This window comes from Pezoporus occidentalis, unplaced genomic scaffold, assembly GCF_034315485.1.
Source record: "Pezoporus occidentalis ecotype Australia unplaced genomic scaffold, CSIRO_AGI_Poc_V1 ctg21, whole genome shotgun sequence".
Taxonomy (NCBI): domain Eukaryota; kingdom Metazoa; phylum Chordata; class Aves; order Psittaciformes; family Psittacidae; genus Pezoporus; species Pezoporus occidentalis.
In genome coordinates, this window is record NW_026913964.1 from 2,066,513 (window position 1) to 2,081,124 (window position 14,612).

General features: G+C 43.2%; 1 protein-coding gene and 1 long non-coding RNA gene across 8 annotated transcripts in view; both read right to left on the reverse strand.

Moving 5' to 3' along the window:
* The window catches only part of SMOC1 (SPARC related modular calcium binding 1), a 138,608-nt gene that overhangs the window by 97,584 nt on the left and 26,412 nt on the right, over positions 1-14,612 (reverse strand). The window lies entirely within an intron of this gene.
* Positions 6,937-12,316, reverse strand: LOC134163929 (uncharacterized). The gene is made up of 2 exons (XR_009964917.1): positions 11,420-12,316; positions 6,937-7,938 (listed from the first exon to the last, which is right to left on the reverse strand). It is a non-coding gene; the product is annotated as an uncharacterized LOC134163929 (long non-coding RNA).

The window sequence follows — 14,612 nt, forward strand, 5'->3', positions numbered from 1 at the left end:
AAAATTATATCTCATTTTGCTTTTGAGGTGCAAATTTATGCCAGCGCTTAACTATGGTTGATTTTTGGTAAGGAATATGCCAGGGACATCAAGGACAAGAAGTTAGCTTCAGATATAAAAATAGTCCCTTCTTATACAGAATTTTTATCCACGTGCCTGTATCACTTTTATAAAAAGTTACTTTGATTATTTAAACATCAAGTTCATTTAAGCATCTCGTAAGTTGTACCACAGATCAGTATACCAATCAACTGAAAAGAGGAGGAAACCAAAACTCTAAAACACAGACCAGAAATTTCAGCTCAAGTCTCACATTTCTGACACACAACTTTAAACCCTTCTAGTAAGTTTGGCAATATTAAGGTAGAGGCTGATTTAATTCCTTTGAAATAACATTACTTCAGCTTCTGTCAAAGCTCACTCTTCTACTCAGATTATTCTTTCAGCCAAGATGACATATAAGCCTAGAACTACCTTGAGATTAAATTTAATTTGTCAAACACATTGACAAAAAAAGGCCATGTTTAACTTGGACTATTTCTTCTCTTTAGCTTTGCTACTATACATGGTGAACTAAACAGAAAATCCAGATGTTTGCATAGTCAGGCAATGAACTTCTTGTCCCACAGAAAGTGACAGCAAAACTTTTCATTAGTATAAAAGCTGGAACTTGTCTTTAGTAAATTGCCTTGTTTAACCTGATCCAGTCTTTCTGGTTTACAGAGTCCTCTGCTTATTCAGTGCAACTCAGAAAAACTTTAAACATTCTTCTGCGTAACTTATGCCAAGTAAGTCTTCTTTGAGTAACCATATCCCCTGCTTTAGTTTGTCATTATGATAATTGAGGCTGTTGTTCTCCCCTAGCAAATGTAGCAGGATTACAACTTCATGCTGTCACTAGAAGGTGAGAAGTCAGTTCTTCCACTGTAATGGGATATGTTTTCTTCAAAACAAGTTCTCAGGGAAGCAGAACGGTTGAAGTAACATCAGGTGGATACAGGACAGTATCTCAAGCAAAATTTTGGGAAGAGTGATCCCTATCCTAACACAAATGCTATCATATTGAATGCTTTAAATCATTGCACATGGTCTTCATGATCTGGAACAAACCCTCTTGACCCTGATTCTCTTGAATCATGGAGGAGATTAAAGTAAATGCTTTCTTACCCTCCAGTGTGTAAACCACTACAAGTCAGTTCCAGTGTTTGTAGACTTCTGTGCACTCACATGGGAAGTTTAGCCCCATACAGAAAGTAACCATGAAAGAATACTTTCTTGAGCCTATTTTCCCCCTTGTACTACCTTTAGTAGGACTTGGTGTGCGCTCAGCCTATTAAAGCTTCTTCCCCAATTACAAAAGCTTGGAGTACTGTGGACAGAATGTGCAAGCTGTGGGGCTATCAGTTCTGAGCTTTTGAAGTGTTGGAAGATGGAAGTCTACCTAGTTAGATTCAGATGTGTAATCAACAGTAATCTTCCTCTCCACATATATTTAGTTCCTTCCCAGTAACTCCACTAGAACCTTTATGAGCCTATCACTGCTCAAGAGTGACAGCACTTGAGCTGTAAGACCCTTCCCTTGAATTTGTCTCAAAATTTCCACTATTAAGAGTTTGCCAACATTACAGTAGTATCTTTCTCTATGCTGTAATGAACAGCACAACATTTCCTCCTTGTTTCAAGGGTAGAAAAGTCTTGATATGAAATAAGCTTCTCACATGAGTCTTTGCTATGTGATGTGGGGGTAACACATTAATTGCAAGCATGTCTGATTACAACCAAGTTTTGCTAAAGCAAAGATTATTCTTAAACAGATAACCTATTTAATGAAGCACAAATCCTCTGTTGAGTTTCAATCAGTAGCCTGACAGCTATAAAGGGCTACTGTTTAAATTCAAAGCCCTTAAAATTTGGCTTCATCCCCTGACCTCATCTCAGCCAGACCACCCTCTCTTAAGCACCCTCTCATGCTGTCTTTTCTGTCATGAACTCAAAGTACTTTGCCCTTTCCTTCCACACTATTATTGCTGAAGAGTAGGGCACATACTCGAAAGTGGAGTGCTCAAGTCAGATGATAAACTTTCTAAACATCCCAAACTGGCAAGATAAAACCCACATTTTCTCCTCCCATTACTCATTCTCCCCAATAAGTGCATTTTGTACATGCCAAAGACTGCCCACCGCAAAAAAAAATGGATATCAAGTCTCACCAAAGATGACTTTGAAACCCCTAAACACTATCTCCTAGGTGAGTACCATCAATTCCCTTTAGAGTGTACACAAGGCACAGTATGTGAGCACACATAGCAAAACAGATACAACTGAGTTTACATCAAGCTACATGCTCTTTCTCCACTGTCTAGCTTACACTACAGCCACTGTCTCATTTCAGTCACAGTCATATATATCAGACAATATTATTGTAAACAAGGCAGGTGTATGAAGAGGACTAGCATCTCTGGAACCTCTCTGCTAGGAGGTCATCACATGAGGAGACATGATGTTTAAACATGGTTTACAAACACAGTTTAGCAGCCATATCTTTAGAGTTGAGCTCAAATGGAAATACAGCTGTACAAAGACACTCCTTAAATCACAAATGTTTTGTTCTTGTAGATCTTCAGGATGGAAAATGCCACCCATTAAAATTGTACACCTCTACAAGTTTCAGTCCTTCTTCAATCAATTCTTCTAAAACACTGAAAAGAGGCATTCAAATTGAAGCTGGCATCCAGCCTTCATTATGGTGGTTGTTACTGCTGCCAACAGCAGAATCAAGAAGCAGATATTAGAAATAGCTGAGCTCATTAGTTCAAAACCCAGCAAGGGCTGGCTGCCCATCAGTAGAGGTATCCTAACTGAATGCCAAGACTGAAATTCCATTGCACAGGAGGGATATTAAAAAAGGAGGCACTGAGAACATTAAAGAGTTCATTTAACTATAGTCTTACCCCTACATGATCCAAAGACAATGATTAACCAAAGATAACTCTCAGGGGAAGATGGCTGCATCAGGGGCAACTTCCCATTTCATTTGACTTTACATGTACTTCAGTGTCGAAGTTTCTGGTGCACTATATTACTACTTCTGTCTGGGGACATAACTATCTTGACACGCCTCCAATAGGTCTACCTTGCCATTCCAAAGCCACGTTTAGAGCTGGGTTATACACAGAGCACTAAAGGAGGTTGCCTGCTCAACCAAGCCCAGGTGAGGGGCACAAAGATGATCAGAGAGCTGGAGCACCTTTCCTATGAGGAAAGGCTGAGAGGGTTTGGGTTGTTCAGCCTGGAGAAGAGAAGGCTCCAGGGAGACCTTACAGCAGCCTTCCAGTACCTAAAAGTGGCCTACAGGAATTCTGGAGAGGGACTTTTTACAAGGACATGGAGTAACAGGCCAAGGGGGAAAAGCTTTAAGTTGAAAGAGGGTAGATTTAGATTAGACATTAGGAAGAAGCTCTTTACTGTGAGGGTGGTGAGACACTGTGAGTGTTCAAGGCCAGGTTGGACAGGGCTTTGAACAACCTGCTCTAGTGGAAGGTGTCCCTGCTCATGGCAGGGAGGTTGGAACTGGATGATATTTTAGATCCCTTCCAACCCAAACCATTCTATGATTGTAATCTATTACCCTTCTAAAGGGTCAAAGACAGTGAAACTGGGAGGGGATAAAAAAAAAAAAAGACAAGAATTTCACCTTGTTCATACACAATATGAATACATACAAAATGAACATGAGCCAGCAGTGTGCACTTGCAGCCTGGAAAGCCAACCGCATCCTGAGCTGCATCAAAAGGAGCGTGACCAGCAGGTCAAAGGAGGTGATCCTGCCCCTCTACTCTGCTCTCATGAGACCTCACTTGGAGTATTGTGTGCAGTTCTGGTGTCCTCAACATAAAAAGGACATGGAACTGTTGGAACAAGTCCAGAGAAGGGCCACGAGGATGATCAGGGGACTGGAGCACCTCCCATATGAAGACAGGCTGAGGAAGTTGGAGCTGTTCAGCCTGGAGAAGAGAAGGCTGTGTGGAGACCTCAGAAGCCTTCCAGTATCTGAAGGAGGAGCTATAGGGATGCTGGGAGGGACTCTTCATTAGAGACTGTAGTGATAGGTCAAGGGGTAATGGGTTCAAATTTAAACAGGGGAAGTTTAGACTGGATACAAGGAAGAAGTTCTTTCCTGTTAGGGTGGTGAGGCACTGGAATGAGTTGCCCAGGGAAGCTGTGAATGCTCCATCCCTGGCAGTGTTCAAGGCCAGGTTGGACAGAGCCTTGGGTGACATGGTTTAGTGAGAGGTGTCCCTGCCCATGGCAGGGGGGTTGGAGCTAGGTGATCTTAAGGTCCTTTCCAACCCTAACTATTCTATGATTCTATAATATCAAAATAATATCATGCTCCCCTTTTAAATACAGAGTAGCTCATGTTGCCAATATCTTGAAAGCAGCAGCTTTCTTCATTTATGGCTAGCACATTACTCCAGCATTCTTAAGGAGAAAGTTTTTTTTCTTATATTTTTGAGGTTGTGCTGTCCCTGGACTTCTTGCCTATGGATTAAGAGGCAACAGGAACACATTCTCATTAGCAGAAGTACTAACTGTTCAGTTAACAGGTACACTGCAGTAGCGATGACCACCTATCAATGTAGGTATTTGACATCAAGGTCACATTTGTCTGACCTGCAGACAGGTAGTTTCAGGGACTCAACTTTATACAAGTCAAATGATAATATTTAAAGACACTATCTAAACTCTCAGTTCAGCGGGCCAGCGGAAACTCTTCAGAATAGCCCTCTAGTAGAGTGATTTTGTTATCATAAGGATCCCAGGCTTGGCTTCTTAACACCCACTGCTCCAAGTGCCAAACCTACCTTGGTGGATTCTGCAGTGACCCAAGGAGACACATTAATTCTAAGGCAAGGTTTCAATTCAGAACCTGCACCAGACAGGAATTTGGAGCAAGAGGGAAAGAACTGGGAAAGGATGTACAAAACAGAACTGAAACTCCTGTCAAAAGTCATCAAAAAATAAACTTTTCCCCCTAACTCCCTACGGGAAAGAGTCATTATTTCATTACTTTGTTCTGCAGTTCTAGTTGCACTGTATTTTACAGTGTTTACAATAATTCTCATCTTTCTACTTGTAATTAAACCAAATGCTTCCCTCAGCTTTGTAGGGGTAGCGACCCACAGATTTTAGCCCTTTGTATGAATTAAGTGTTGGACAATGCTTCCTCAGACTGTCAGGCAGGAGCAGAGAAGCTTTTCCCACTACTAAAGTCTTTCTGGATCACAAATGGAACAACCTGCTGTGCACAGAAGATTCACGATATGAATTTCAGTTCTGCTGGTATGAAACTAACACTTTGAAAAAGTCACTTAATAGGATTATCTAAATATGATAAAACCTTTCCATAAGAGACAAGATGCATGTAGTGGTTGCTTTAGGAGTTGGAAGAGCTACAGAGATATAGCTCTAAGAAACCAGAAGTGCTGGTGTGAGGTAAGAATGAAGGCTCTTTGGTAGCTGTACCATGGTTAGCTTTAATGCCATCATCTGCTGTCAGTGACATAACATTCAGAAAAGTGTTACAGTACACACTGAAGAGTAAATCCATTTTCCAGTTTCTGCAGACAGGATTCCTTTACTGTAGTTACTTGCATCTTTCTGCAAAGTTGCAGTAGTAACCCCAGCTGATGGTTGCTGAAATTGAAAGAAAAAAAAACACAACAGGTCAAGCATCACCACAGCGCTGCCATTTACTGCAGAGTCAAACTACGCAACACTACTTCAAACTAGGAAGTTGTTAGCATGTGCAAGGTTTTCTAGCCTATTCAAGTAGAGTTCACGTGCCTTCCACTAGCTTGGGAGTAAGATGTTGCATTCTATCACTACAGCTGAACTATCCAGCAATATTACTGTTACACTAGCATGAAAATCTGTTTACATAGGTCAGGAATATTTTCCATACAGAAGTGTCAGACATGGTTTGTGTGCTGTTCCCAGCAGAACCCCTCCCATTGAGGTCTACAAGGAATTGTAGAAAAATTTAGTTTGGAAAAGACCCTTAAAATCATCGAGTCCAATCATTACCTGAGTACTGCTAAGCACACCACTAAACCATGTCCCTACACACCACATCTACACATCTTTTAAACACCTCTAGGGACAGTGACACAACCACTTCCCTGGACAGCCTGTTCCAACATTTGACAACATTTTCTTGAAGAACTTTTTTCTCATATCCAGTCTAAACCTCCACTGGTACAACCTGAGGCCATTTCCCCTTGTCCTATTACTTGTTATCTTGGAGAAGAGACCAGCACCCCCTCGCTACAGCCTCCTTTCAGGTAGCTGTAGAGAGCACCAAGGTCTCCTCTGAGCCTCCTTTTCTCCAGGCTAAACAATTCCAGTTCCTTCAGCTGCTTCTTGTAAGACTTGTGTCCCAGACCCTTCATCAGCTTCATTGCCATTCTTTGGATGCACTCAGCACCTCAATGTCTGTCTTGTAGGGAGGGACAACATCACTAAGCTGTCTGGGTTGCTGCTACGAGGTCTGCAGTTTTTAACATACAGAAGGGGAAGCAAGGACAGGGGTGTCTTCAAAAGAAGAAACATTTACAGGTATCTTGATACTGCCCCAGCTTGTTGGTATGAGTTTCCCCAGCAAGATACAAAATTCCTTTCCCATCACAGCACTTCCTTTCCCCCACCACGTTATACATACATTTAATCCCCACATCTAAGCAGAAAGATGTTAGAGACTGATCTTCATGCAGGCTGGTCATTCTCTCAGGTTGACAGCTTTTTCACAACATGCTGTATTATAGAACTGTTTATTTTAGTGTGTTTACTTTCAACTTGCAGAAAGGGTGATTTCAGCTACACTGACCTACTTTTCACACTTTGATGACGACCTGCAGAATACTCATGCTGATTCCATGTTGCCAAAGGCAGACATTCTTTATTTTCTGTGGAAATAAGTGTTTGAGCATTTCCAGTTAAAAACATAGAATCATAGAATTGTTAGGGTTGGAAAGGACTTTAAGATCATGTAAATCTACAGTACTTCACCTTAAACACAAGTGAAGTTAACTGCCACTGTCAGCAAGACTTTTGCAGGCAAAAGCCATCCAAGCCAGTGAGGTATCTTTATGCATGAGCCATTTGGTCCAGGACTGACAGGTTTCCATACAAGTAGCCACTTTCAGTCTGAATTCACACAGCACTCCTCAGGTTAACTTTCTTTCAGTTGCACTCACGGAGGTTCTGGAAACGCTCAGGAGCTTTGTGCTGCAATTCGTATGTGTCTCTCCAGTGGAAGCTAAAAAAATTATAAATAAATTAAAATCTAACATACTTATTGGTCTATTTTTGCTGCCTGCCTCCCTGAAGGGAGCAGGGTATCAGTTAATATAAGCAAATATGAGACCTTTGCACAATAAATCTTTGACACAGATAATTGGCATGATTATTTCAGTCTCTCATCTTCCTTTTCAGGGCATGTTATTGAGAAAGCTGTGGCAAAACAGCAGTGGCTTTATCTGGATTCCTCAGATTTTCTGGATCTCTTTCCGTCTGGTCTCAGACCTGGCATCAGTACAAACACATACTTGGGCTCACTGGTCAGACTTCTCACAGGGGACAAAGACCAAATGGACGTTTTTAGATGACAAATTCAAAGCAGGCTGTGATACCAGCTTCCACATGCAGGTTTTTGTGACTGCTTCAGACTAAGAAGAGTAAGTAGTACTCATAGCACTGCACATCTGGAAGAGTAAGTACACTGAGCTTCTGCGCAGGGTTAAGCGGTTTTCTTTCTTCATACCTTCTATAGCCTAAGAGGCTACTGAGCTTGGTCTCATCTGGAGGAATTTGCTTCTCTGACCCTAGTGATTAAGGTTCCTCTTCTCATTGGAGGATATTGCCCACCTTTCCATCAGCCTATAAGATGAGCCCAGGAAGAAGTAGCACCAGCGGGAAGGATCAGAAGAAGCAGGACTTGCTTTATCATTGAATAGCACAACTGCTGCTTATGTGATATTATACTGCTTAAGGGCATAGAAGGCAAGCTAATGCACTGGCAGGGAACAAGGGAGATAAAGTATCAGTAACCACTTCTCAACCACCTGCAGCTGCCCATTCAGGAGTTACAATATTCATTTCTCCTCAGCCATACAAGAAGACAGTAGCAAATCACACTCCCTCACACTGCTCAAATGTAAGCCTCAGGATGGTTCTAATCTCTATAGCCATAAAGTGCTGCTGACCCCAGCTGAGGTTTGTTTAAAAATAGGTAAATAGCAAGAATGAAGGCCTAGACTGTGGTGGCTGGCATCTATCCCCAAAAGAGCAGCTCAGTGCCATCTAAAATTAATAAGTGATAGCAGCACCCAGGGCAAACAGCCCTCAGTGGGCTTCCGGCTAAGACACCTGTTCTGAAGCAAAAGATGCTTCACTTGCTTCACTTCTCCAGTCCATCTTGCTCAGCTCCCTCTTCAAGCTGGGAAGTTATCCCAGGCATTAGCTGGCTAAGCAAACACTGAGAACTCCTAGGTTCACAAAAAAAAAAAAAACAACTTGATGCACTGAATTACGTATCATCCCACTTCTTACAAGCTTTTTGATCCATATGAAGAAAAACTGGATATAGAATCACAGAATAGTTAGGGTTGGAAAGGACCTTAAGATCATCTAGTTCCATCCCCCCTGCCATGGGCAGGGACACCTCACACTAAACCATCTCACCCAAGGCCTCGTCCAACCTGGTCTTGAACACTGCCAGGGATCGAGCATTCACAACCTCCCTGGGCAACCCATTCCAGTGCCTCACCACCCTAACAGGAAAGAATTTCCTCCTTATAGCCAATCTAAACTTCCCCTGTTTAAGTTTGAACCCGTCCCCCCTTGTCCTGTCACTACAGTCTCTAATGAAGAGTCCCTCCCAGCATCCCTATAGCTCCTCCTTCAGATACTGGAAGGCTTCTATGAGGTCTCCACACAGCCTTCTCTTCTCCAGGCTGAACAGCTCCAACTTTCTCAGCCTGTCTTCATACGGGAGGTGCTCCAGTCCCCTGATCATCCTCTTGGCCCTCCTCTGGACTTGTTCCAACAGTTCCATGTCCTTTTTATGTTGAGGACACCAGAACTGCACACAATACTCCAGGTGAGGTCTCACAAGAGCAGAGTAGAGGGGCAGGATCACCTCCTTCGACCTGCTGGTCACGCTCCTTTTGATGCAGCCCAGGATACGGTTGGCTTTCTGGGCTGCAAGCGCACACTGAAGCCGGCTCATGTTCATTTTCTCATCAACCAACACCCCCAAGTCTTTCTGCGCAGGGCTGCTCTGAATCTCTTCTCTGCCCAACCTGTAGCTGTGCCTGGGATTGCTCCGACCCAGGTGTAGGACCTTGCACTTGGCGTGGTTAAACTTCATGAGGTTGGCATCAAGCCCACCTCACAAGTGTGTCGAGGTCCCTCTGGATGGCATTCCTTCCCTCCAGCCTATCAACCGAACCACACAGTTTGGTGTCATCGGCAAACTTGCTGAGGGCGCACTCAATCCCACTGTCCATGTCACCGACAAAGATGTTGAACAAGACCGGTCCCAACACTGATCCCTGAGGGACACCACTCGTTACTGGTCTCCAGCCAGACATTGAGCCATTGACCACAACTCTTTGTGTGTGGCCATCCAGCCAGGTCTTTATCCACCGAGTGGTCCATCCATCAAACTGATGTCTCTCCAATTTAGAGACAAGGATGTCATTCGGGACAGTGTCGAATGCTTTGCACAAGTCCAGGCAGATTATATCAACTGCTCTACCCCTGTCCATCAGTTCTGTAGCCCCATCATAGAAGGCCACCAAATTGGTCAGGCAGGATTTCCCCTTAGTGAAGCCATGCTGGCTGTCACCAAGCACCTTGTTGTTTTTCATGTGCCTTAGCATGCCTTCCAGGAGAATCTGCTCCAAGATTTTGCCAGGCACAGAGGTGAAACTGACTGGTCTGTAATTCCCCGGGTCATCCATTTTCCCCTTCTTGAAAATGGGGGTTATATTTCCCTTTTTCCAGTTATTGGGAACTTCACCTGACTGCCATGATTTTTCAAATATGATGGACAGTGGCTTCGCAACTTCATTCGCCAGCTCCTTCAGGACCCGCGGATGGATTTCATCAGGTCCCATGGACTTGTGCAGGTTCAGATTTTTAAGATGGTCTCGAACCAGATCCTCTCCTACAGTGGGTGCAAGGTCTTCATTCTCACAGTCCCTGCGCCTGCTTTCCAAGACTTGGGTGGTGTGGTCAGAGCCTTTGCCAGTGAAGACCAAGGCAAAGAAGTCATTCAGAACCTCAGCCTTCTCCAAATCCTGTGTAGCCAGTTCTCCCGAGAGCTTCCTGAGGGGGCCTGCGTTCTCCCTAGTCTGTTTTTTATTTGCTATGTACCTGTAGAATCCTTTCCTGTTATCCTTAATACCCCTAGCCAAGTTTAATTCTAACTGGGCCTTAGCTTTCCTAACCTGGTCCCTAGCTTCCCGGACAACATCCCTGTACTCTTCCCATGCCACCTGTCCTTACTTCCACCTTTTATAAGCCTCTTTTTTCAATTGAATTTTCCTCAGGAACTCCTTATCCATCCAAGGAGGTCCTCTGGCCCTCCTGCTGCACTTCCTTCTAGTTGGGATACAACACTCCTGAGCTTGTAGCAGGTGATCCTTGAATATCAACCAAGAGTCTTGGGCCTCCCTGCCCTCTAAACAACCTTACTGAGCAGGTTCCTGAAGAGGCCAAAGTCTGCTCTTTTGAAGCCCAGGGCAGTGAGGTTGCTGCACACTCTTCTCACTGTCCTGAGGATCTCAAATTCGACCATCTCGTGATTGCTTCATCCAAGGCTGCCCTGGAGGGTCCTGTTTCCAACGAGCCCTTCCCTGTTGGTGAGCACAAGGTCAAGCATGGCACCTCTCCTTGTCGGCTCCTCTATTACTTGCAGAAGGAAGTTGTCTTCCACACAATCGAGGAACCTCCTGGATTGCTTGTGCCAGGCCATACCGTCCTTCCAACAGATGTCAGGGTGGTTGAAGTCACCCATGAGAACAAGGGCCTCTGAGCGTGAGGCTTTTCCTATCTGTCTATGGAGTGCTCCATCCGCAGGTTCTCCTTGATCAGGCGGTCTGTAACAGATCCCCACAGTAATGTCTCCCATAGCTATATTCCCTTTAACCCTGACCCACAAACTCTCTGTTGACTGCTCACCTGTCCCCAGACAGAGTTTCATACTCTCCAGCCTATCCCTAACATAAAGGGCAACCCCCCCTCCCCGCCTGCCAGGCCTGAGATAACTGGAGGGGGAATCAAGTTTAAGAAATTCAGGGAAATTCAGCCTTACAAATAGAGAGGGAAGAGTTAGAAAAAAAAAAAAACCAACCTGATTTTATGTTGTTTGATAGGACTTCAGGCAGATACTAGTCAGTTTAGGTAAACTGTGACCCAAGAGGAAACATGCTTTGATTTAAGAAATTGGGCTGACAGTCACATTAAAACTGGTTTTGTAGGGTCATAAGAAAAGGCCATGTGCCTGGACAGCTGTTAAGATTTCATGGACCTTTGAAAATTAACACTGTAGCCACCAGTGAAGATTCCAGCCTAATTCAGTCTGGATCAGCTTGCTTAGCCTTTTCAATCCCAATTTTGCCATGACCGTTTGCTCCACACATTTCTCCAGTCAAGTCTCCTTGTAACCAGACAACCCCAGTTTCTCACTGTCTTTGGTCCTTTTCAATTCCAGTCCTCTTAAGATTCAGAGGGGTCCTGCACATTTAATCAGCTCTCTTCCAGTACCTAATTGGAAAATACTGAAACCTTTGAGAAAACATTAAAGCCAAGAACAGTCATCTCTGCTCCTTCCAGCTGAAGTCTGCCAGCTCTTGCACACAGGAAGACCACTCCTATAACAGACTTTAAAAGACTTATTTCCTTTAGCAATTATATTAACATCTTAAACAAATATTGTTACCAGCTCACGCACAAGGCATCTTCTTCCCAGGTTTATTCACATGCCAGGCTGCTGGTTCATTCTCATCCCTCATCACCGCTCTAGCTCCTCCTCTCCCATTCTCAATCAGTCCAGCCTCCTAGGTCTTTTCTCTCTTCCCAACACCAGTAACAAGACCCATATGACTTCATTAACCAATTTCTCATTCATAATTCAAGTAGAAAGAAGTAGTTATCAACCAGACCCTCAAAAACCTTAATTATACTTAGCTCTATCCCCCTGAGTATATACTCAGCTCTAATCCAGCTCTATCACTGGCTACTACTTCAATTCCTAAGCCTCTGTTACTGGTCTGCTCACACACCAGCACATTCCTTTGTTTACACAGGGCTTTTGACTCCAAACAGAGGGAAATAGTCAATTCAATGTTGCCCTGGTTTTGATCCATCAAGCCAGAGGAGTTTTAAATCTTGAAAGCAGATTTTACTCCTATTAGTTTCCAGTGACAGAGCAAGATCAGCATAGTCTAGCTTCCTATTGCTAACAAGCCCCTGGGTATCATACAGTTGCTGGCCATTGGGGAGTGACACAGTAGCTCAGTTTCTTGCAAAGATATTTTAGAAGCATCACACTATGTTATACTCGGGTATCAAGACAGTGCACAGTGGTATAAAACAAAAGCACAATAGGAAAGGGCAAGAAAATAATGCAAATTTAAATTTTCCATAAGAAAATACAAACCATCTGAAAATAGTATCAAGTGGTCTTGCAGAGAATCCATCTCTGGATTCAGCTACCTTCCCCCTGAGTACACACAGCCTACTAAGAGCACAGGTATGTTAGGACTCACTCAGGAGAAGGACACACTGCAGTTCCCAAGTCTGGCTATGAAGTATCTGCCAAGGAGCTTCCTTCTTCCCTCTCTCTCCACCACAGGAATTTTCTCATTTGTAAGCAGAACTGAACACAAACTTCTTAGAAAAGTTTGCAGGGTAATTTAGTCATCCCTAGGTAAAGGGAGGGAATGCTTCAGTAGGTAAAACCAGAGCCAGAATCTGAACACCTGTGAACAGGGTTTAAGGGAGGGAAGATCTTAAGTTTGCACACAAAGAGGTTGACAGCAGTATTTGGCTCCAATACACAGATTTACATCCCTGCCTATGTCATCATTCTCCATGTTCATACAAAGAAGTGGATTCTGTTACAGAGTATGAGGACTACCTTGGAGCAGAGATATTCAGCTGAGCACTGTTCTTAAAATGGAGTCACTTAAAGTCCTCTAAATCAGGCGAACCTCAGGTTTGCAATGAACAGGCTACTACTATGTGGTAACTTAAATAAGAAAGCCTTGAAGCAGGACATGCATATATCCTCGAGTATGGAAAGAAGTTTCTTCAGAAGTGCCAAAATGCAACTATGGATCCTTAAAAACCCACTACTGAATGAATTGCTAAAGAGCAGGAAACAAAGTCAGAGAGCCTAGTCTCCCAGAATCATAGCTTGCCATGTTCTAATGACACTTGCTCAAACATTTTATTGGTCAGTTTTCTGAACTAGCAAGCTCTGAAGCTGGCTAAGTATTTATAAAAGAGGCTCAGCCTGGAATGGGAAGAGAGGAAGCCAAGGAATGGAAACAGCATCCTCACAGAAACTCAGTACAGTGTGAATTTAGAGATGAAATTTTTACTTGCTTTAAGATGGTTGTCTTACTATTGCCTTCCCAAGGAAATTCAAGGGCCTGAAGATTCTATGAAATGATGGCAGCTCTGATTTTGACATTTCTATGCAGAAAGCAGATAGTGCCCAGTACTTCTGTCAACTCAAACAGGCAGAAATAGTGTGCCGTCTCCAGAGCTGCATCCTGAAAGGGAAAGTATCCAAAAGAATTATTTTTTTTTTATCTCAAACCCAGGATATTACATTTTTAGGAGGATGCATAAATCAGCAGCTAGCCTTTGCAACATTTCGCAGGCTAGATTATATTGTTTAATAGGTAACGACCCAGATTCATTGGTCAAATTCATTGGGTATATATTAACTACATAGAAAAAAAACAACAAACCCAAAACAAAACAACAAACCACCAAGTCACTCTTACTAGCTAATGCTAGTTTTCCTTATCATTTTTCTACCTAAGCAGAAGTCATTTTTAACAACAGAAGCAGCCCAGTACAAACATTACTTTCAGCTAAAATTCTTTCCACACAGAACTAAATAGTTGAGGCAGAAGACAATAGTTACCAGTTTGGAGTAGCTCTACTCCTGCCAGCGGTGCCACACGGCAGATTCACAACTAAGATGATACTGGAACTGTTTATCTTCATCTCAGTACTTGTTAGTCAGGACTCCCCCAAAAAGGGGAGACAAAATCCATAGCAACAGCTATCCCAAGCCCAGCAATGAATAGCTAGGGACCTGCCTAACAGGTTCACTCTAGCTAACTTCTTGACTTCTGTTTGTTACCTTGTCCTGGGCATCTCACTCCATTTTCTACTTCAAATCATTCCCCCCAGCATAACTGTATTTTTTTTATAAAGTTTGCCACTTTTAGACTTACATCAGTCTTCCTTCTCCTCATAAGAAGCATGAGTTAGAGATTCCTCCATCCCTTTGATCAGGACCAGCC